This window comes from Camelus ferus, chromosome 14, assembly GCF_009834535.1.
Source record: "Camelus ferus isolate YT-003-E chromosome 14, BCGSAC_Cfer_1.0, whole genome shotgun sequence".
Classification (NCBI taxonomy): Eukaryota; Metazoa; Chordata; class Mammalia; order Artiodactyla; family Camelidae; genus Camelus; species Camelus ferus.
The window spans coordinates 52431999-52456934 of record NC_045709.1 but is presented as its reverse complement, the minus strand read 5'-3'; the positions used below and the strand labels follow the sequence as shown (position 1 = coordinate 52456934).

Here is a 24936-nt window from a genome sequence, read left to right as displayed (position 1 = left end):
ATTGATTCAATTTAAAAGAGAGTCTAAACCTAATTATTAAGCAAGATGTAACAAACATCCAATTGGCACTATCACACAGTTAAAGACTCTAGGTGGAATTTATAAAATGTTGGCTCACATGTAAAATTCTCATCACAACCAGCCACTAAAAAGAAGGATGCAGCTGCTAACCAGGATGCCAAAGCACAATTTTCAAAATGAAGGCCTTTCGAGAGGTAAAGAAAACAACACGCTGAGGGACAAAAACAAACAAATTCACAGCAGAATATCGCTGCACATTCATCATACTTGATAGCAATTAACAGACTGGAACAAAGGGAAGATCAGTTCTTAATATTACATTTTGCTACATCTATCAAAACTCATCAAATTGTACATCTGAAATATATATAGTTTACTGTACAGGGACCACACCACAATAAAGGAGTTTAAAAAATTACATTTTGCTATGGTTAAAGAAGGGGACAAATGACAGAGAAACAGACGTACATACATGAGGATTTCCAGGAGACGGGTGCTCAAAGTGGTCTTATTTAACATTTTTATGAATGATGTGGAGGAGAAAGTGCACAGGAAAGCAGGCACATTTCTATTAAGTTCTTTCAGTTACCAGAACGCCAAATAACAGAGGAACCATCTTTTTAGCATCAGTCTGACAAACATGGTAGAATGCTTTTAACCAACTTCCACTTAACCAACTGTCCAGACTGACCAATGATCTCCACCCTCTTTGTAAATCATGCTGACTGATGCACCTGAAATGTTCCCAACCAGCAGCGCCTTCTGGAGCAGAGCAAGAACCTCTTGCCACCACCAGCAGAGCCCTATCTGTAGGAAAAACAGTTTTGATCCTAAACCTGTTTATGCAGTTGCACTTTACTACAATAATGTGATTTTTATTCAATTATATATTACTTAAAGAAGTGACACTGGAGTACAGAAAGGAACTCAATAATTGTTTCTATGAAAAATAGGTTGAATGCTTTGAAGATTTTCAAAGATTAGTCCATAATAGAGTAGTATTTTTTTTTAAATCACCATTGAATAAGGCGTGGACATCATAACTGTACAATGCGAAAAGTAAATCATAAATATTTTCAAAAGGGTTTCTAAGGTTTTTAATTTCACTTTAAAGTAACAAGTCAGAAATAACAGATGATCCACTACTGGTTTTGGAAAGAAAGATAACACTGAATTCCCATCTGTGGATTCATACTGGACGAAAAAATCTTGGCCTTGTATCAAAGGTTTGCCCAAAAATGTATACTTACTAGTTTTATGTCTGAATAAAACATCTAAGATATGTGTACATCATTTTTCTATTTCTCTATTTTAAGGCCATTTTTGACTAACTGACCAACTACTGATTCTTACTTCTTCTGTTGAGAAAGCCCCACTGTACTTATCAGTATGCCTACTATGTGCCAGGCAGTATAAGCTGGACTGTGAATACAAAGAAGAAGGCGGCTGTAGTCTTCCAATAAGTCAAAATTCATGGAGTAGATGGATGTGCTAACAAACATTGTAAAGAAACACGAAATGTCCAAAAGAAATGCAGTCCACTTAGTCTGGAGAGCAGGAGGGTGAGTCAATAGTGTCAGTGAGACTGTAGTTGAGGAGGGAAAAGCAGCCTGACTTGGTGACTCATGAGAGATGTAAGAGGTGAGTCAAGGATGACTCCCATATTTGGAGATCTAGCACCTGGTAGTCAAAAATTCACCTAAATCTTTAGGTCAAAGGAACACCTAAAGAACAAAGTTGTGGACGTGATGAGGTGGAAATGCTGCTACCTATCCAGTTGGCTAGAAATAAATGGGCACATCAAGGGAGGGTGAATATGAAAAGTGGGAAGAAAGATGAAACTCTTCCAAATGCCACCTTTAGTGACAAGAAAGAAAGGATAAACCCCTACAGGAGACTAAGAAGTACTAGTCAGAAAGGAAGGAGCAGGAGCATAGGAATGAGATGGGAGCCAACAGAAAGAAATTCAAGAAGCAGGAGATCAACCTTGACCACTGCAAAAGCAAGATCAGACAAGATCACTTACTACACCACTGGACTGAGCAGTTATGAGACCAACCACAAGGAAGTCTGAGCTTGGTGGCAGGTAGTACATAAGCTCCAGGGCCTTGAGTTGGAGTGTGGATTGGAAGATCAAAAAGTGGAAATGAGCTCTTTTAAGAAATCTTCCTTCCTTCAACTGAAGGGGAAGAGAAAGGGAAGGTACTTCTAGAGAACGGAACGACATAAAGTAAGAAGTTGGTTTTGTTTGTTGTTGTTGTTGTTGTTGTTGTTGTTTTATATAAAGATGATAGAACCTTGTAGAGTTTCATAAACTGAGGAGGAGGTGAAAATGATCCCGGGAGACACGGTGAGGGCACCGACCTCAGAGAAGCCAGGAAGGAAGCAGATTCTAAGAGAACCAATGTCAGGACAACCCCAATCCAAAGGAACTCACTGGCCTCAGAGTGGGAAGGAAGGAACCAGGAGAGAACAAGGTTGTGATGAGTCCACAAAGTAGTTGAGTGAGAAGCTGAGAAAGTTCCTGACACCAATACAAGCATCAGTCTGTGAGGGTGAGAGTGGCACTGTTGGGGTAAAAGGAATGAGAAAAGAGAAAATTTAAACTCCCTCTATGGGCAGTGCAGCAGCCCTCCTGAGACACTGTAAGTGCGTGGGTAACATTCCCCAGATAACTCATTTCACGAAGAGAAAAAATAAATCAGTTTCTATGTTTATAGAATCATGGGTGGCAAGTTACGAATAAACTTAGGAAATACGCCCAAAGTCACAAGGAACAACTCACAGAAGATATCTCTGTAGTACACTTTTAACTCACATAAAAATGTTAACAAAATTTAAACATTACCCAAAAAGAACTAAAAATAAAACACACAACACTACCCTGACAGTTGTGATGCTCTTCTTGGTATTAATCACCAGATCCTACTAAATAATGCATGCGAAAGATGGTATCTACTTACAATTTAATGACCATGAGACTGTGGGAGGGCTATATAAAAATAACATGGTGTTTTGGTCTAGAAACAGAAGCCAAATAATCTACAGAATCGGAACGGACATGGATTTCATAACACAATTTACCCATCTAGTCCCGGCAGCTAAGTACGCTCAGGTGTATCTCATTAAAACCTGAGCGAAATACAAATAAGGTATCAGAAAGGAACAATCAATCACTAGCTTATAAGGCAGGTTAGTCAACCTACATAAAATAATTCCTGAGTCTGTGAGACTAAATTGTTTAAGTTAAAAAAAAAATAATGGAGGGAAAACTTACATGGATTCAACAGAAACAAGCAGTAGATTAAAGAAGTCAAGATGTTAGTGGACTATTTTAAGGGGCAACCACATCATGGCGCTGCCAGAGAGGCAAGACTCTCCTTAACTGGCTACAAGTTTGATCCTACAAAAAAAAAAAAAAAAAAAAGTTTTACCTGGAAACACAAATTTAGCTAGAAATAAAACAGATGAAAGCAGATCTATGCAACTTACCTTCTCCCCAAAATTATAGTCCACTTGTATTATTACTTAACTGCCTGAATGCTACCATGCATTACTTTTGTACCTGTGAGTCCTTACAGAGTGTCTGGTACATGGTAGATGCTCACCCAAATCAAAAAGTAATGAACGCATGGATTATGATTAAAAATAATGAAAGCATCCATCCAATCATAAATCATGTTACTAAAAAAATAATAATGAAAGCATGATTTTTTAAATACATGAATAAATTCTTGTGAACTCCTGACCTCTACCATTTCAAAGATCTTTAGAGAAAAAATATAAATTATGTAAAAAGTTACTTCCCTTACCTATCTAAAAGAAAAAGAAATAACATGTAAAAATAGCACACAATCACTACAACATAACTACAGTTTTTGAAACTTTCTCTTTCTTAAATTAACCAGCATTACTAACAATTATCTAGCTGATATGACCATGTACTTAACTGATTATTTCTTATTTTCCTGATTGTTTTTTGCTTACACATTCTGACCAGATGATTTTAAAATACGAGATTTTCTCAAGGAGTCAATTACCATGGCCTGGGGGTGAAGGAGAGGCATTACAGGAAGTCACGTTGACCTCTGCACTTCCGTAAACCTTTCTAAGACTTTTTTGAGGAATAGGAAGTTCCAAACCCTGTTCAACGTTGCTTAAGGAAATGTTTCGTGCAGGCTGTTTTTAGAGAAAACAGTCAATAACTATGCTTGTTCCTCTGAATTCAGCTGCACCAGCTGCTTACTCAACGACACTGAAATTAGGGAGCTTTGTTCTAATGGTGGGCACACAGAAGCTCCTCTGGAATACATGTAGCTCCCAAACAAACAGAAGTCTTTAAAAGGCACATGCCAATCCACACCTGTCCAGAGTATAAATTATTTGCAAAATAAAATAAGTAAGTCAAATGACCCAAAGTAAGAAGTATAAGAATTGAGTGGGTAATGCATTGTGAAGGAAAAAAAAAAAAAATCAACAACTAAGCTTTAATTATTTCATGTGTAAAGTAAAAGCAGAATGTATTTCTCAAAACAGTTTCCTAAAAACATGAGACATGCTATGACTCTAGAAATTATTCTCTATGGCACACATAAACCCAACAGTACCAACAGGAGCATCAAAGACTCAACCCACAGGAATGTCTTCTTAAAGCCTGTGGTCTTTCTTTCTTCCCCCATTTTATATTTCCATCGGGGACACCACAGCAGGATACAAAAGCCAACAATACACACCCATTCACTCTTATTCAGAAGGTATTTTCTATAGGCTGAAAGGCTGGAAAAGCTAGAAATACCCAAGTTAAAAAAAAAAAAAAAGTACTGATTGAAAAGCCAAACAAACCACTGTCCCTTCTGCTGCTGTTTCCTCACTCTTAAATGTGTGTGTAATTGCATATGTCTGCTCGCATGTGCTCACATGCAAGCACATGGACATTTTGCTACTTAGTTCAAAGCACTCTTTTCTTCCGTAAGTCAACTCTAAAATATCCAAGCAACTGTAGCGAAGCACAAGAGAGATGATCAACCCAGCAAGAATTTATCAAATGCTACAGAAACACACCATGCCTCCTCCTTCCCTGCTCCTAGAGAAGAAAATGTACCATGGGGCTGAATGGAAGGCTGGCTTCTAAGACCTGCAGGGCAGGCTTACAAGTCCTGGCGGGACAGCCTTCTCTTATTCACAGCCGGCCAGTGGTCCTCAACTCCATCATCTGACTTGACAATGAGCTTACCCAAAACTCAGTGACTAGGTGTTTGTGACATCTGGAGAAGTGATCCCTAAAGGACTAGTCCTAACCAACTTCATCCTGATGGCTTAAGCCTGGCTAGGTTTGGGGTGTCCCTGAGCAGACAAATGAGGAAATGACAAACGATGCTTGGAATGTTCCTGGATATCAAAAAGGCGTAATTTCTACAAAGGATCTGAGGCAATGCACAGCAGCACGCCAAGAGGGCTAGCTGTGATTCTATTCAACTCAACAAATATTTATTATGCATCTTTGGCCAACTCAAATGTAAGAAGGATTCCAAATTGTATTTATATCCTCAGGGTATAAAACAGCGCTGGAACGGACAGTAGGCACTTCATAAATGTCGAAGGAAGGAAGGAAAGAGAGGAAAGGAAGGAACTTCTACAAAGCAGGCATTTGCTAAGTTCCAAGGATGCTTTTGAAGACAAACAATCTGGCAAATGAGCTTCAGAGGTGCTGGCTGGTGATTTAATCAGGGCTCCCTCCCCTACTTTCTAATCCAGCTGTGATTTAATCAGGTCTTTTTGAGGCTTCAGACAGATAAACAAAAGGTAAACTCTTTGAATAAATTTTTTGACAGCAAGAATCTAAAACAGGTTTTAAATCCTGGCTACACATGAGAATCATGGAGGAAACTTAAAATTTGCTGCTACTGGCACCTGGGTCCCCTGCCAGATTAAATTATCAATTAAATTACAACCTCTGAGGATCAGTTCAGGGTGCTAGCATTTTTAAATACACATGGGATTCTAATCTGCACCCAATGTTGAGAAGCACTGCTCAGCAAATAATGCTGCATAACATTTTCTGCCTGGGATCCACTGCAAACTTGATAAGCTAAAACAGAAACCTAACCATGCATACATTTATAGCTCCTACAATAATATATGAAAGTCATGTGTTTAAACAAACATCATTCATTTCACCTTCCCAGCCAAAAACTTACATAAACAGGAATACAGAAACACAAAGTCATTGATATAGCCAAAAAAAAATTTTTAAGGGGGGGGGCTGTATATAAAGTTTTTCAGGTCAGCACATTGGCACACAATATCTAAACAGCTGAGAAATAATTACAATATAATTTAAATGTTTTCAAAGATACAATTTGGACATTAACTTGAAGATTATTTTGTTAAAATTACCTATACTTTTTAAAAAAGCAGCTCTATTCGTAACAGCCAAAAACTGAGAACAGCCCGGATGTCCCCTGAACATTTCTACTTTTAAAAGTAGGTTTTCTAGGTTCTAAAATTGACTGTTTATCATTTCACAACCCTGTGAACATGCTAAAAACCACTGAATTGTATACTTTAAATAGGTGAATTGTATTGTATGTGATTGTATCTCAATAAAGCTGTTATACATATAAAAGAAATTTTTAAGTAGATTTATTTTCTTAGTTATATTAGAAATTGAGTTTTTTTCACAATTGTATATGGACCATGGGTATTTCACAAAATATTAGTATAAGTTATTTTTTACTGTGAATTTCTTTTTCATATTCTCCTAAAATCAAGGGTGCATTCCATACTGAAAGAATTTTGGCTTCCAACAGCTTTTTAAACTCACAGCCTGGAGCAAAACTTTTAAACTATAAAAATTAACATTAAAATACTGAAATTAATGCTATCAGAATTGGGGAGTAGGGAATAAAGTGTGATTAAGTTATCAGTGAATCACTAAGTGTGGTGGGGTGCAAATGACATGGCCCGAGTCAGAAGTCCCAAATCCTAGCTCTGACCCTTCATTTTTGAGATGAGTGTTCATGGACAAATTACTCAAAATTGCTATAAAAATTATAAATCAGAAATTCCTTATAAAAACAAGCTACAGCAGTATTTAAGAAACCATTTGAAAACTATTTGGTGCTTGAAAGAACAGTGTTGAAATTATTTTGGCTTTCTTACAGAAAGAGAGAGGACAGAGTTCAGAGAGAGAGACGATTTTTCTCCAAGAATCTCTCAAATTTTGTTCTCCACCCACTTTTCCCTGCAGCATCACTTCAACTGCTTCAGTTTTTCCTTGTCTCCCTATCTTCTCCTCCATCACAGACAGACATATGCCTTTTAAGAAGTGACTGAACTATAAATTAAGTCCTTTACTCTGGAGAATAAGTGCAGCTGATGAAACAAAGTCGGGGCCAGCTCCCTTCATCTGCTCTTTGGACCCAGGACAACACTGTGTGTTTTTATAACAGTGCAATTATATACTGCAAGTGGGTTTTGTGTGTTAGTTTGTTTTGCGGTCTTTCTGACAAGAGTCCAGCCAGCTAGGAGAAAGGGAAAGAGCTGGAAGCAGCATCACTGAGGGTCAGAGAAGTCCTGATAACTAGAAGACTGTCACAGCCATTCTTATCAGGAAGGGCCCAGATTTACAGTAGAGGAGTAAATCCAAACTTCCATGCATAGAAGTGTAACTTCTTACAGGGGTTAGTCGTCTCTGTTAGAAATTCCATCACAGTGAAGCTCCACAAATTAACTGATCCCATTCAAAAAAATAGTTACACACTTTTCTCCAAAGCACGTAATTGATACCCCCAAAAGATAAAAACCATATTATTAAAAATGTTCTTCATTTAGAAATAGAAGACACAAGCATATATGGAAATGTCTCTACAAACTTTTTCAAGTATTACTAAAAGCTGTCATAAGGCATAATTATAAATGGTCATAAATTTAATACTATTATGTAATTGAATCTTCAACTCTTTTGTAAGGATTAATTATTTCTTATACTAAATTTCCCTCATCATGTGATATGGATATATATACATAGCTACACATGTGTGAGCTGCTCAACTGTAATTAATGACACACTTTTATTCTCTATTATTGTGTGGAAAACATTCTGACATAAAATAAATGAAGCATAATCATTCAGAGTAATGATTTGAATGTACTGATTAATGATACCAAATAGGTTTCCTGTTCTTTAGCTAAATTAAAACATTTACCGGGAATCATAAGGAGATCCCTAAATGAATGTTTTCCAGGTAATCATTTTCCTTTATGAAAAACACCTACCTTACTATCTCTGAAGACAGGTTCCCATCAACTGTAAAATGTACCATTATTTTATTTGCAAGAAACAAAAACTGGGGCAAATAAACTAGTACACAATGCTAAGTTGTCTTCAGAGATGTTAAAACGTGTGTGAGGGGGATCTGGGGCAGGGGGCAGGAGGGAATGTGCAGATATAAGGCATCCTATCCCCAGAGCATTCAGTAAATGTTAATTAAACATTTTTTAAATGCTGCAAAAAAAATATTTTCAAGTATTTTTATTTGAAATAAGCCAGTCACAAAAAAAAGTGTATGATTTCACTTGTGTGATACAAAAATGCTGTATGATTTCATTTATCTGAGACACCTAAAATAGTCAAATTCATAAACAGAAAGTAGAATGGTAGTTGCCCGGGGTTGGGAGGAGGAAGGAACAGAGAATTATTATTTAAGGGCACAAAATTTTAGTCTTGCAAGATAAAAAAAAAGCTCTAAAGATGGTAGTGTTAACTGCACGAAATCTGAATGTCCTTAATGCCACTGAACTGCATGATGAAAAACAGTTAAGATGAATGATCACAGTGAAAAAAATGTGACAATGAATACATGTATGTTCATGTATAAATGAAAAACTGTGCTCTACACTGGAAATTGACACATTGTAAAATGACTATAACTCAATAAAAAATGTTAAAAAAATAGTTAAGATGGTAAATTTTATGGTATGTGCATTTTATGACAATTAGAAATGATAGTAAAAAATATCTCCCCAAGGAAAAAAGAAGTATGTAAAACAAAATCCCAAAACTATGCAAATCTTAAGCTAGAAAGTACCGAAATTCAATCTCACCAATTAGCTAACTGGATAAGGTAACTTTTCCTTAGAAATTTCTATTTTTGGAGACACACTGAGTCGTCTCTTGATGGACAAGAGAGAAAGTTCTATATACTCCTGCTGATTATTGAAGCTGACAGTGCTGTAGCCTCTGACACAAAGATCTGCTGAGATAGTGGTTTACGCACTAGATCTACCGCCAGAATCACCAGGGGACTTTAAAAGATTTTCTGACCCCTCCCACTCATCGGGATAGCTACTATCCAAAACAACAAAAACAAAAACAAAATTAAGTTTTGGCAAGGATGTGAAGAAACTGAAACCCTGCACTGTTAGCAGGAATATAAAATGCGTAAAACTGTGCAACTGATATGGAAAATAGTACAACATTAACCAAAAAATTTTTAAAAAGACCTACCATGTGATCCAGCAATTCTACTTCTGGGTATATCTCCAGAAGAATTGAAAACAGGGTCTCGAAGACCCATGATCATGGCAGCACTATTCACAGCAGCCAAGAAGTCAAAGCAACCCAATGTTCAGTGACAGATAAACAGATACACAAAATGTTGTATATACATACAATGGAATATTATTCAGCCTTAAAAAGGAAGGAAATCCCACCACATGCTACAGTAACCTTGAGGATATTATGCTAAGTGAAATAAGCCAAAGACAAAAAGACAAACACTGTTATTTCACTTACGTGAATAATCTAAAATAGGCAAACTCATAGAAACAGAAAATAGATCGCTGGCTACCAAGGGCTGAGAAAAGGAAGAAATGTGGAGTTGTTTAATGGAAATAGTTTCAGTTTTCCACGATAAAGTTCTGGATATCTGTTGCACAATGTGAATATACACTACTGAACTATATGTCCAAAAATGGTTAGATAGTTTAAGAAAAGCAATCAATCAGTAGATTTCTTGATCACCATTGCAAACCTACTGACTGAGGAATTTCAGAGACTGAGTTAGAATACTGGTATTTATAAAAAGTTCCCCAGGTGAGGGGCCTAGAACCAGCAGACAGAGGTCTATCAATCATATCAACTTCCTAACTTAAAGTAACTCAAACACAATGGCAGCCATGTTTGACACTCCACTTTGTTTTTAACAACTGTCTATAGGCGTATGTAAAATAGTTTCTATAATGGAAATTGATCAGCTTGACAATATCACTAAAAATGGGTGGATTTTAATACTGAAACTGATGAAGGCAGAGACAAAGGAAGCCCCTTCAAGTCCCACTACAATAGTCCCTCTTCCCAACACTGAACTGATACCATTGTGTGGAGCCCAGATCCACTGACAGCAGCATCCGCTTTACACTTTTGTTCTAGAAAGAGCTCCAAGTCTTCCACTGGGTCTGTAGAGTCCAGAGAACCTCTGGTACTTAACTACCATCTTGGGCCAAGCCTGGTCCAGACAGTTCTAGAAAACTGGAAAAGCAATTATACAACAAAGCAGTAAAAGAGGCAGACAGAATAGATCTCACAGCCTAGCTCTGCCACTTAACTGCTAGAGAATCTTGAGAAAGACACTGAATCTGGATTATTTCATGGAGGAATAACAGGAGTAATAACCACGGATTTATCATGGAGATTCACTGAGATAACACACTTAAAACAGCATAGTGAGTAGTGCAAAGTAGGTATGCAGTAACAAGAAGATGACATTATCACAACTGAGGCCTTTCATCTACCTCCTTTTTCATTAAAAAATTACTTTAAGTATCACTTTAAATGAGCAGATTTCAGTACTAATCATTCTTTATGAATGCACTGATTTTCGTCTCTACTTCTAAATTACAACCTTAAGGACCGTGTTTAATGTTATGTGGTTTCTATGTTCCCTGGCGCTCATCACATGGTATTAAGCAACCAGTAGATATTTATTCACTCAACAGCTAATAATTTCGATTTGTCATGTGGGAGGCACCATTCTAGGCATAGCACAGACTGATCTCTACCCCTGAGTTTACAATCCATGCTCAATAAAACCTAGCCCATTTGACTAAATTATTCATTGGAACAGCAGAAACACATATATATCATTACATATAGACATGGAAAGCCTCCTTCCATGGATTTATAATAATCTGTTCCCCTATTCCACTCCTATCAGATGTCACCTTGTTCATTAAAACTGCCAATTTAACTGTATATACTACAGAATCTCATGTTCCAGCAATCTCAATCACTGGGATCTTTCTAAAAATGAAAAATATCTATTACATGTCTCAGAGCTTGTAAAAGAGCCAACCAGAATTTTTAACCATAATTAAAAGTATTATATGGCAAAACTGATACAAGAAGAAATTCACAAAAACTTATATATGATGCTATAAAATATTTCAATATGTCCACAGATTCATCTTTCTAATTCAAAAATCACCTTTTCTCATGTAAAATTTCTCCCAGTTAGGAAAAAAGTGTAAGTGAACTAAAAAGGAAATGTCTTAAGGAAATCATACTGTATTATAAGCAGCTAAGAAAAGAGGTTATATGCTATTAAACTAAAAAATCTGTCAGTAAAGAAAAAGCACAATTTTCTCCATTCATTCAGCACCATACTTTCTTCCCCTCCAACCCCACCTTGACCCCCCAAAGCCTGAGACACCAACTGTGAGCTTAGACTTCTCCTCCTTTAAGGACCAGATACAAGATGTTTTTAGTGAGGATGAACGTGCACATATTTTTGTACAAGATGAGTATCTAGTTTGCTATTTCTGGCAAAGGACAGAGAATGTCCAAGGTTGTCAGTACAACTTTTATCTCCTGTGATTTAACTGGACCTTTAGCAAGCACAAAAATATTTCAAAGGAAGGAAAGGATTTTTTTTTTTCCATGACTAAATAAAGCAAGCCAGGGAGTATTTTCTGAGGCAGGGGGACACCGACAGACCTTCAGCTAAGAGTTAGGTGGGTAAAAAACATGGACAGAGGAACATTAGAAAATAAAATAATTCATATTTTTGCATTAAGTAAAGCAAAATAAGACAAGTATAGGCAAAGGAAAAAAATACTCAACAAAAGTCTTAACAGCATAAAGCTAAGACATTAAGTAACAGTGACTAAGATGAGAAGTTTAACTTTAGGTGTCTGACAATTTTGAAATGGTTTGGACGATGTACACTACACTTAATCTTAGCCAAAAGGCTGAGAAGCGACTGGACAATGAACACTAAAGTATACAGTGGACTCTGGGATATTCTGGCTTTAAAGGAGTGTACCTCATAGAACAGGCCTCATTCCTAAATCAATTATTAGCTGCTTATAAAAAGTTATGGTAACTTAAACAGTCCAACTGATTTCACGTCAACAACCATTTCTTGAACCCATTTGTCATGTATCAAACTCAGGAAGTGCTCTAGAATAGAGAGATACGTAAATCCAAGTCCGAGATGTGTTTTAAGTAACTCAGACCATCGTTTATTTTCAAAAGATTTTTGCAGTTCACAATGAAATAAGTATTAGGTTCAACCTTATTAACTTGATACATTTTGTAGCTCAAAAATAGTTGAATAATGGTAATTTCATATGGTTCAGCCTGATACATGATACCTATCGTTGAAAACGAAGGAAATTACTGCGAAATAGAAGTCTAGTGGGGAGTGAGGCATAGCTCAGGGTAGAGTGCGTGCTTGGCCTGCACAAGGTCCTGGGTACAATCTCAAGTACTTAAGTACTTCCATTAAAAATTTTTTTTTAATTCTTAAAAAAAAAAAAAAAGAAGTCTAGGCAAAATGTCTCTAAGACTACAGAAGTTAAAATGAAAAAAAAATCATTCACTTTTGACTTTGGAAAACAGGACAGCTTCTCGGAGCAGATGGCGTATGAACTAGGAGTCAGGTTTTGAGAGCTGGAATAGTTAGAAGAGAGAATAGAGTCAGGAGGCAGTAGCAGATGGGAATTTTAGACTGAGGAAAAGCAAGAACATAAGCACAGGATCATCAAGTGTAACAGAACCATTCAAATGGCAAAATCGTGTGTTTTAACGGCACAGAACAAGTATGTAAGGTTCATTACTAAATCATTAAAATCCAATTCACTTGATGAATCTGATGTTACTAACATCTCCTAATCCAATAAAAATCTAGGATTATTAAACAAGGATCAAGGTTTCCTGACAAACAATAAAAGGAAAATGAAGTAAGAGCGTCAAATCAACCACTCCCTATAAAAGCACCACAAACATTCTCAAGTTCATAGACGTCTCAGTGTAACACACTAAAAGCTCCTTGCTCTGCTTCAGGTGCATCAAAACCGTACATCAGACGACACTGCTCCGTTCAGTGATGAGCAATAGCTTTCCCCTTGACTACTGTCCTCATGGATGCCCCTGACCCTGCTTCAGACATCAGGGTTTCAGAAAGGCCGCACTGGGTTTAAAGGCCAAGTTCTTCCCACCACTCCACCTACAAGTCACTTCAAGTAACCATTATAAATTTACCATGGTCCTGGCGAAATCTAATAATCACTGGAACGTATTGAGTGCTTTGTGGGAATGCTGGCTTCTGCATGGTTATGAGGATGGTAATGAAATCTAATCTACTGCTCCATTACACATATTATTCTTAGCCACAATAACAGTGTTCCGTTTAAGCTTTAGGACTGTATTGAAATAGATGGCTTAGGAAACAATAAAGCCGAAAAGAATAACTGTAGGTGTATTCCAAATTTAGAGTGAGTAGGAAACATCAGGGGAATTTTATCTACCCCATCAAACAATCAAACACTCTGAGCCAGCCACACAAAGAGGCCAAGAAAACAGGGGATGGGAACTTTTTTCCTCTTATTAGAGAGTCAGAGAGCGAATAAAAATATTAATTAAAAGACACATAAAAAGACTTTTAATTATACTTTGGCAGGAAGCTTTTTAAAGAGAAACATTTCATGCTATGCTAGTTATCATGCATAAGCACTGGACCCGAGGGGTACACTGCACATCACCACTAGTTAATGGAGCAAGAGGAAGAATGGAGTTAAGGACCCAGTAAAGGAAGAATGAGACACACATGCAGAGGAAGACGCAAAAACCAAGGAAGAAATAAAAGAGAAAAGCACCCACAATCAAACCTATATGAAAACAGAACAGCATTCTAATTTCTCCATCTCTCCATTTTTAGTGATGACTAATAGATGTCTGTTTCACTTTCATGAGCATATGCAAAAATGCAGATGCCTCATTACTTGCCCCGAGGGGCATGTGAAATTCTGCTAAGGGATGAATATAAAACCCACAGAGCAGAGGTTCTTTCTCAATTAAAGCCCATGACAATGTTAGTGCCTCCCACAAGAAGGATGGAACTAGTATTTTTGGAAAAATGAGATATTCCTATTAAAACTGTTGGAGAATATCAAGATGCTATAAATTAGTTGTTGCTTATACACTTGAGCCTGGATAAAATAATACCTGACAGAAGTTCTAGGAAGCGATCTTCATTTGGGAAATGTAACCACGTTTCAACAATCACATCTCCACTCAGTTTCACGTTTAGACAATCAGATTGCGACTGTTTCCGTAATAAGATCCTTCTACAATTTTAGGACAATTTTTGTTTTTTTTTCTGGACTGATATTTGGGTTTGGTTGTGGTTTTTAATGTGGAAGAGTTGTAGGAGATGAATGAGAACGTGTTTCCAGAATTCAATGTAAATTCAAACTTGGTCGTGAAGCGTCCCACCACAGCTTATGACTAGGTCTGTCCCCTGTTCAGTACAAACTTGTTCCCCTTCCCACGTTACTGTCTGTGGGGACTACAACACCTGAGTCCTGGGAGTCTTTAAAGCATTCACGCAGCCGGCTTCCCAGATGCTAAAATGGTCCAGGACCCTGTCACTGATCCTCAGCGGAGAAGGCGGCAGTAAAGGCAAGAAGAAGGGTTGGCGCAACTTCAAGACATGGAGCAGCAGGTGTGGCAGGAGCCTCGGAGCCAGGACAGGACAACTGGCCCCTGCAACCAGCTCTCTCTTATTACCAAGGCCCGACTGCCTGCGAACCACGGAGTAACGTAGTGAAGCTTCCACCAAAAACCCACATTGAACAAAGAGAGCAAGAGTTGGCAAACTTTTCCTGTTAAGGGCCAGAGAGTAAGTGTTTTCAGCTTTGTGGGCAGAGTCCAAAGCAGCCACAGACAATACTTAAACAAACAGGGTGGCTGTGTGGCGATGCCACTTTTCTTATACGAACAAGCTAGGGGTCTGCACTGACTTCATGACTCTCCAAAGTGATTTTTCTGGTAATACTCTCACAGCCTTGTTTTGAGAGGATGATGAGTTCGAGCACCTACTGTACCATTTGGGCACAACGATAATGGTAACAAGCATCCGTGCCTGCCCCTGCCCCACCCAGCATTTCTTGAGCACCTGCTGTAGACCAGCCTCTGCACTAATTACCTTCCACAGGCTTCACCAGATCCTCCCATCCCCAGAAGTAACTACTGTTATCATCCCTACTGCCGGATACAAATGTCCCAGCAGCCTTCAATGGTGGAGCGACTCAATCCAAGATGGCTGTGACTCCAATCTTTAGCTGCTGTCTATGGGCCAGTGGGCTTCTGACTTTAGAGGCTGTCACAATCAACGGGAAGCTGGTAAAAAGGCCAATTCCTGGGCCTAACCTTCAAAGGTACTGATTCAGTCAGGTGGGGTTAGGCCCAGGACCCTGAACTTTACCACACACTTCCGTAAGCCTGATGCAAATGGTCAGTGGAGCAGACACTTAGAGGTACTCCAACCCTATGCACTCTCGAAGCAGAAAGCTGAGGGTCTGTGCTGGGATAGGGACTGGCAGTGCCAGCTAAACCATAATTTAGGGGAATGATTCTCCTCAGTGAGGAAAAGCCACCGCAGATTTTAGGCTAAATTGTACTTTCCAGCCTGTTTTCTATTTTTTATGGATCAAAAATTCTGAAAACTATACTGACCTTTTAACATGTTATATACAAATAAAAGTGGTTTAAATTTTAAAACCCAGTTTTTGCTATAAACAGAATTGTAAGCTAAAGAAATTACTGATATTTTCAGCCCAGATACAGGCTGAGGACCACTTGCTAGCATTTTTGTTTTGAAGACATAGTAAACCAACTATACGTCTCATCTGCATCTTCCAAAACATATACTATCTAGAACATTTCCACTGAGGAAGCTGGAGAAGCACTATGACACTGTTTGGAGATAACCGTACTTGGAGTTAATTCTGACAACACAATTTGTTGACGAGGGAGGAGACAGCCTGGCCCGAGACGCGAGTTCACATCCAAAGCAGCAGGTGTATGAATTCTGCAGCCCCCAGCACAGAAACTCGGTCACCGGCAAGCGCTCGTGTTGGGAATGTTTACATAGGTCCTCTGTAGAAAGTTACGTAGGTCACAGACAAGACAGCAGAACGGCTTCAAAAATAAAAAAAAAAAAAAATTTGGCAGGATTTCGCCACCTCAGCTGAAAGCCTCAGGTTCTCTCTATAAAGAGTCTAGAATCTTCTGCATATGCAATCTCATGAGAGGAGAGTTGGGGGGAGCCACACGGTATGGAGCAGGGGCTCAACATCTATGCAACCATATCTGGGCTCCAAGTACAGACCAAGATATGTGCTGAGCGCTGGGGCTAAAACACTGATTAAAGCGTACCCCTGTTCTCAGGAAGCTTATAATCTGACAGAAGTCAGGTTCCTAACCCCACTGTGTGCCAGTGTCTAGTCATGTCTTTAAGTTCCTGAGCCCCAGGGGGGGGTTTATTTGTAAGTTAGAGATAAGTTCTTCAGCTGTTGGCATGAAATGAGACTCTGTCAAGTGTCAGGTACTCAAATATAATTAACTGGTGTTTCTCAGTGCATTGTGCAGAGGAAGCCAGAACTGGGCTATCCAGGAAGTCCCACCAAATGCAGAAATAGTTAATGAGCAGGAAAGAAGGAGCTGCCAGTTACTGCACCCAGGTGCATTCTCAACCAGGTGAGCACTCAGGAGGGCAAGATCTGGGGTAGTTTAACCAATATGTTCTTGGTCTTAGAAACTTCATAGCGATGAGTGATTGGAGGAGGGAGTAGTATCCTACAGACTGGGGACAAAGTACGGTCCTGCTTTCTCTCTCTCAATATCATGGAATCCTAAGAGATAGGAATCCACTAAAAAAAAAAAAAAAGAAAAAAAAGAACTCCATGAAACATGGTTCCAGTCAGGCCCAAGCAACTCTTACTACTCAGTATATCTTTCCACTCAGAAATTCCACTAAGGATAAATTCCGTCCTTCACAGGAATTTAATCTACCATAGAAACTACTGTGCTGGTGACAGTGCTGACTGCTGCTTTCTCTCTACTCTAGCACACCCAGGACAAAAAAAAAAAAAAAAGAGTAGGGCCACCCAGAAATGAGAGTATGGTCATTAGATGGTACTTTTATGGACATAATTTGATTCATTAAAAAGAGCACATGGCAGGGATTCTGAACATCTAGCTTACTACCTTTCTAATGCCCCTATATGGATCTGCAACCTGAAGGTCTTTCAATGACTAAATTTGTTTGTCTGACAAGTTCAGGTCATAATATTAAATCTACCATGTTTTACAAGGCTTTGATGATGGCCAGAAAGGATGACAGATTAAAAAAGCACTCTAAAGAGTTAAAATCACTTACAAGGAATTATGATTAAAGAAGCAAACTTGTATACCTATGAAGATGTTCCAAGAAAACAGGCTTTAATATTTTGGATTGTATTGTAAACAATTATACTGCATTCCAAGCTCTTAAGAAATAAGAAAACCTGTGCAATAAATTATTCTGCTACCTGTAGTGGAACTGTGCAATTATCACTTGTAAAATGCTCATGTTCTAATCATACAAAAAAGTAATAAAACCCTAGATACAAATACAAGCTTACTCCAGAAAATTCATTTCACCTTATTCATACTGTAATATATTCATTGCTTTCAAGGTAAAGGATGGGGTAAATGAGTCCTATAAACACACACACATACACACACAGAGCCAAGAAATATTTCCACCAAATAAATAAAATGTAGAGAGAAAACACAACAGGTTCATGAATACAACAGATCTGTCCTTCCACTATAAAAACAGGTATTACTATGATCCCTTTCCAATCCTAAGAAAATAACTACCTTCAAAATGTGACAGACACTAATTCATATGCCATTTTATTTAATATGTGCACTTAAATAAGCCCATAGAGAAATATTAGTCATCAATAACATGTTAAAAATTGCAGTTAATCTAAAATTAGGCATTTAAAAATTATTTCCTAAGACATCATGAGAACACTGTAGACTGTTACATTTTATGAATATAAATACAAAATCAACAAAATACCAGTGAACCAAATCTAGCAACATATACAAAGAATTATATATCATGACAAGTGGTATGCAAGGTTGGTTTAACATATGAAATCAATTAACTATATCAATACACTAAAAAAAAAAAAAACACATGATCATGTCAATAAATGTAGTAAACATACTTGACAAAATCCAACCCCATTTCATGATAAAAACACTCAGCAAAGAATAGAACTTCTTCAACATGATAAAGAGCAGCTACAAAATACACACACACCACACACACACACACACAAATCACATCATACTTAATGGTGAAACACTAGAAGCCTTCCTCTGAATCAGAAAGAAGACAACAATGTCTGCTCTCGCCACTTCTCTTCAACATTATACAGAAAAAGTTCTAGCCGGAGTAATAAGGCAAGAAAAATAAATAAAACCATTTAGATTGGAAAGGAAGCTCCTAAGGAATTTAAAAACTAGAGCTAATAAATGAGCTCAGCAAGGTTGCAAGATTCAAAATCAATATACAAAAATCTATTGTGTTTCCATAAACTTGCACAAATAACCCAAAAATGAAATTAAGAAAACAAGTCAAACCCCTATAGTTAGTAATACTGAAATGCATATTTGAAAGTTGCTGAGACTAAACCTTCCAAATCCTTATCACAAGAACAAAAAATTTTTATAACTACATATAGTGATGGATGTTAACCAGACTTACTGTGGTGATCATTTCACAATACATACAAATATTGAATCATTATGTTATAAATTTGAAACTAATATAATGTTATATGTCAATTATAGCTCAACTTAAAAAGAAAACAATTCTATTTTACAGTTGCAACAAAATAAAATACTTAAGAGTAAATTTAACAAAAGTACAAAAACCTGTACTCTGAAAATTATAAAATACTATTGAAAGAAGTTAAAAATGATCTGAATGAATGAGAAAACATCCATCATGGTGAATTACAGCATCTTCATCACAAATGGCATCCGAGAAAGAAGCTTCCTCATCTGAGGGAGCTGCCAGGAGCCAATTTCTTTTCATTCTACAAGGGAAAAACCAGATACCTTCCTTCTCACTCCTGCACATTTGAGGAGCCAGACTGACGTTAAAGCTGACACAGAAAGAACGAAACTAGATACATCCTTGATGATACTGTTGAGATGTTAAACCAGACTAAACCTGAAGACCTACCTGCCTCTGGACTTTCTATCATCAGGCAACCAAAGTCTCTTTTATTATTAAAGGCAGTTTGAGTTCCTTTCCTTTACTCATAATCAAACCTAGTGGATAAGTGGAGCAGAAATATAATCCCGGAGGCAAGGTTGAAGTAGCTATTTTTGAAGAAAGGCAAACTATGTTTCCCACTAGTGTACTGAATCATGTCTCAAAGCTTCACTCAGAACTTTATGCTGGAAACTTTTTCCAGCTCAAAGATCCTACCTGAGCTCCAGTTTCAGAATTCTAACAATGTGAGTACATGTTCACTTAAATGACCTACTATCAGCTCATACATGATACGACCACTACTGAGCTCAGAGTCTAATCCCAGATCAGCTCTCCTGCAATGCCCCCATGTGAACAGCATCTCTGATCACCCAACCCTGAAACTTAAGAATCCTCTTTCCTCTTTCCCTCTCTCCTTCTATGTTTGTATTCTCAAAAGTCAAAACACCCTTCATGAAATGCTCTTAATTCTACCTATTTCTTACATTCCAAAATTTCCTTATTTTAGGCTAGACCAGAATTTTGACCCTCTACCAAGTCAACTCTAGCTCCTTGCCATTAAACCCAATTGGCATGCTGCTCACATTAAGCTTTTCAACATTAATATTTTCATCACATTGCTGCCTTCCTCGAAAAGTTCTACTCGATCCCAAGCTGACTGCAAAGCAGTGCTCCATAGTCTACCACCACCCTGAGTTAAGCACCTGCTAAAGATTAAACTGCATAGTGGCAGTAGTGGCAGTGGCTATTTCCTTTGCTCTGCTGAGATACAAAAGTCACCACAACATCTTTAGGAACTAAATGATCTTTTGGGGACAGATTGGGGGCAGTAAACCCAAAACTTGGGAAAGAAAGGTCACTTCTAGGTAATACACCTTGTATCCTACTTTTTCTTTAAGAAAACATTCAGTTATTTGCCTCACTTTTCCCATGCTCCTGCTCTTCCCTTATAAAAACAGGTCTTTCCTCTTCTCTCCACAACCTACAGAAAGAAATCACATCCAGTGTCCCTTAGTTTTTACTATTATTTCCCAATTATTAATCAATAATGTATTTGATGTGGACATGTAACACAAATATAAAAACTCTCTCACTTACCATGGAGACCCCATTGTTCCTTTTTTTAGGCATCTTTGCTGACAATGTCAAAATAACATGACATGAACAATAAAGAAATTAAAGAGGTCACAGATTTAAAAAGCTGGAATTCCATTTAATGAACAAGAACTTTGTAAACTATAACTAACCATAATATAATTATCATTTGCTTGTAAATAATTTAGAATTAAACTAATTATTTTTTAAAGAACATTCCAGCTGTAAAGTTGTAACTCTAAGGTTTTCCAAAATATATCATTATATGCAAAACATATACAGTCAAGAAATGACTAAATGTTATATATAACGAGAGGGACTATAATCAATACATTATACCTCAGGCCAATTTCTCTAGATAAGTTAAATAAAGAAAAATACAAACTAATGTAAAGGAGCATTTCTTTGGTTTAAGTAGCAATTCACTATTTAAACCACTCTGATTTCAACATAAGTTAACAACTAAAAACATATCAAATTCATTTCTTCCTCAGAGGACTAGTTTTCCCAAATATTTCAGAGTATACTAGTTTTCCCAAATATTTCAGAGTATTAGTGAAAAATATTTTTTTTTAAAAAGCTAGGTAATAGTCCATATTCAAGTTACACAAACATGTATATAAAAATTTAAATCAGCAGATTTCATTGATTCTGATGCATATAATTCTATATATGTAGGTACATCTTTTATATATATATATATACTATATAAATATTTGTCATACATACACAAATACATGCACACACAGAAGAAAAAGTTGAAAAATCTTGTTTATTTAAATCATCTATACTTTATCCTTTGACAGCTGAGAAAGCTAAGGGCAGTGGTCGTATTATTAATAACTATAAAATATATGTATTCAGGAAACTATAGCTCCTGGCTTTAAAAAGCATATGCACATGCCTTTGTGGAAGTGAAGAAATGATCCGAGCACAAGAGGCCTCCCTAGTGTTTCAGACTTTCCCGAACAGATATACACACATATATTCATTTTCATATCCTTTTCCATAAAGGTTATTACAAGATATTGAAATATAGTTCCCTATGCTATACAGAAGACATTTGTTTTTTTTAATCTATTTTTGTATATAGCAGCTAATATTTGCATATCTCAAACTCCCAAATTTATCCCTTCCCATCCCTTCCCCCCCCGCCCCTTAACCATAAGATTGTTTACTATGTCTGCAAACTCATCTACAAAACAGATGTGCATTTCTAAAGGGAAAGGACTGGGCCAGGAATCCCCAGAACAGAGCGTAGGGCTGGCACAGAGGAGAGACTCAATAAATGTTTTTCCCCCACATCCAGAAAAGCTTTCAGATCTATCTTGTCCTATTGATTTGGCTACATTTTTAAAGCATTTTTCAAGCTACCTATTTTCAGCATAAGCACCTCATGGAAGTAATATATTCTACAATTATTCTGCTCACTGTTTGCAGTATTATTGCCTGTCGTTGGTTTTACACTTAAATATCTTTCAGATTTCATAGGAAAGCTCAGTTCTATTACAGATTTCTGAGATTTGACCAATACAGTCTGCTTTTTATAGACTCTCATCATATACTCTCCAGTCTGAAAAGTTCACATTTTTAAAATCCCCAGGTAGAACAAAAATCAGTTCATTTCCCCTTCTTCAGATCCATATCTTTCTTGAGATGTGATTGAAAACCCCACATGGGATTTCAGATTAGAAATGTCAGGGGTTATGACAATAAAACTGTACTCAGTCAAACTTCAATTACCTAGAATCCTCAAGGAATAAGTCTTCCAAGATGGTTGAATTTTTGTTACCATGAACATTCTCAGTGCCATTATTTTTTATTGTAATTTTTAAAGGACATGTTTATAAGCTGTATTACCTATTTCCAATTCCTTACAAAGAATGTACTGAAAACTTAAAACTATTCTTAGTGACTTGGGGTTACCATTTTGACGACTATCTGATTCCAGATTGCACTGGGTGTGGTGGGTTGTCTTCAGAACAGTACTGTAATACCATGAAGGACACACAGTTCCATACACACACAAACACACCCTCACATCTTTTTTCATAAAACCCTCTAATGACGGTAGTGGGATTTCCCCACCCAGATCCCCACCATCTTTCATCACGTCATGAGTGAGCTCTTCTGAAGAGGCTCAACTTTTACACACACATCCTGAGCAATTCCTTTCAGTTACGTTAATCTGCTGACAAGTTCTCAGAGGCTGCTTCTGGAGGTTTTCTTCTTTTCCTTTTAGTTATAAAACTCAGCAGCTTTTCACCTGAATTGATGACACAAAAAAGTACTGAGTCCCACCAACTCCAAAAGTTTGCCATAAGACGACCACACAAGTTCATCATTCTAATTAAACTCTAAGCTGCATCTTAAATCATGTTTACCTGCCTTGGTACCCACTGTCCCTAGCACAGTGCTTAGAAAATCAAAGAGTGACTAACTAGCCTATACTCAGCTACAGGAAAAAAGATCCCCACTTCTCCAACAAAGATACTACCAGGCACCAAAGATTACAATCCTAAGGAACCACAATCCAGATTTCACAGAATCACCGACTGTGCAAGATGTACTCCACATAAAATGTGGGCATTAAAGATTCAATTACTTAACTTGATCACCTCGGAAAAACTATTTTAAAGGCAGAAACAATGTCCTAGGAATGCCTTCAAGCTTTTTCAAATCATTATTTGTCAGTCATATTTCTGTTTCCTAGGAAATTTAGCGGGTTACACCCACCACAAAAAAACACTACTGTGTCCTTGACTTTCATGCTTGGCTCACCCATGTAGTGACTGCTTATTAGAAGAAAAAAATTACCTTCCAGGATCAACGAAATCACAATGAAAGTAGGAGGGAGCCAGAGTATCACCTTCTCAGCCTGCCTCTTCTCCTGGGTGTGATGGGAGAATCAACAGAAGAAAAGTCTGCCCAGAGAGCTCCAGAAGCTGGAAAGCAGTTTACGATCTAGTTCAGTAAGTGCCCAACACAGTTGGTGGCATTTAGCTTAATTCACTATGTGAAAGACAAAACAGAAAGTGTTAAAAACTTGGATTATTACAACCATCGGGTCAGACACTTCTGAGTTCAAATTCCAAATCTCTCTCGTTGGGTACTTTTACTTCACTTCTCTGAACCACAGTTTCTAACTCTTAAAAAAGGAAAAATACCTAGCTCATATGGTGGTAATACAAATTCAGTTAACAATGAATACAAAATGCCAAGTTCAGAAACAGTTTTGTCCCTAAAGAGTCCCGAAGATTTATAGTCAAAGATGGCAAAACAGTTTCTCAAAGACTTTATGACTACTACAAAATACGAGTGTGGTTCTTTTTTGGTTTGATTTTTTTTTTTAATTTCTCAGAGAGTTTACAGGGAGATAGGGCATTTTCAGAAAGTACAATGGAGTATCACTTCTACAAACACCTGCCAACAAACATCAACTCTGAAGACTATGGTTAGTGTGTATTTTACATCTTTGCTGGGTCCACAGTACGTAAGCTTGCTCTGACTTTTTTCTTTAATCAACAACCAAATGCAGGAGGAAAACTGAGGCATAAATCACAAGATGGATGAGTTTTAAATGTGACTGCAGAGCTTCTTTAAACAGTTTCACATTTCTAAAAGCCATTATTAAATCACAGTAATGTGTAAGGCATCTCAACCCCGGCCCAAGGATCCAAACACTACATATGCTGCTGAGATTTGCTGCTTAACAAGATTCAGACACCACATCCCAACATTTTTAACACATTTTTAAAGTATTTTCCCAAACATTTAACCACACAGCATACTTTAAAATGTTATACATATATTCATGTGCTTTGATGATTTAAATGCCTGCAATTGCAAAGCAACTTTTTTCTAAAGCATCAACTTAGTATTTTTCCATACTATAAGCCCCAACTCTACAAAATGTTCCTCCAAATACTTTTTTGAAATACCCCTTTTGACTTGTCTACTGACCCACCACACATCTTCAGAATCCAATTTTCTATTATCTTCCCTTGAAAATACATTAAAATCAAAAAAAAAAGGAAAAGAAAAAGAAACTAAGAAATAGAAACAGCCAGCTAAACTAATTTTCATAGGCCACATTTAGCCTCTACTATCAAACGATATTTAAACACTTGCAGCTATAAATTTCCCTCTATATCATTCACATCCTAATATCCCAGAAATTCTGATCACAGGAATG

The 24936-nt window shown here is 37.3% G+C and overlaps 1 protein-coding gene and 1 long non-coding RNA gene across 9 annotated transcripts in view; one reads left to right on the top strand and one right to left on the bottom strand.

Moving 5' to 3' along the window:
- Nucleotides 1-24936, bottom strand: part of KLF12 (Kruppel like factor 12) — a 517595-nt gene that overhangs the window by 349140 nt on the left and 143519 nt on the right. For 2 of the 8 annotated variants that reach the window (XM_032496875.1, XM_032496877.1), the window contains exon 2: nucleotides 23559-23686. The exons of 5 other annotated variants lie outside the window; for them this stretch is intronic. The gene's annotated coding sequence lies outside the window, so the exon portion shown is untranslated. Of the gene's footprint in view, nucleotides 1-3298; nucleotides 3425-23558; nucleotides 23687-24936 lie in introns of all 8 variants that reach the window. One more of the 8 variants, XM_032496874.1, reaches the window with a different exon arrangement.
- On the top strand, nucleotides 1469-23823 carry LOC116668714. Its single transcript, XR_004325950.1, has 4 exons — nucleotides 1469-1594; nucleotides 5980-5984; nucleotides 13265-13271; nucleotides 23814-23823. It is a non-coding gene; the product is annotated as an uncharacterized LOC116668714 (long non-coding RNA).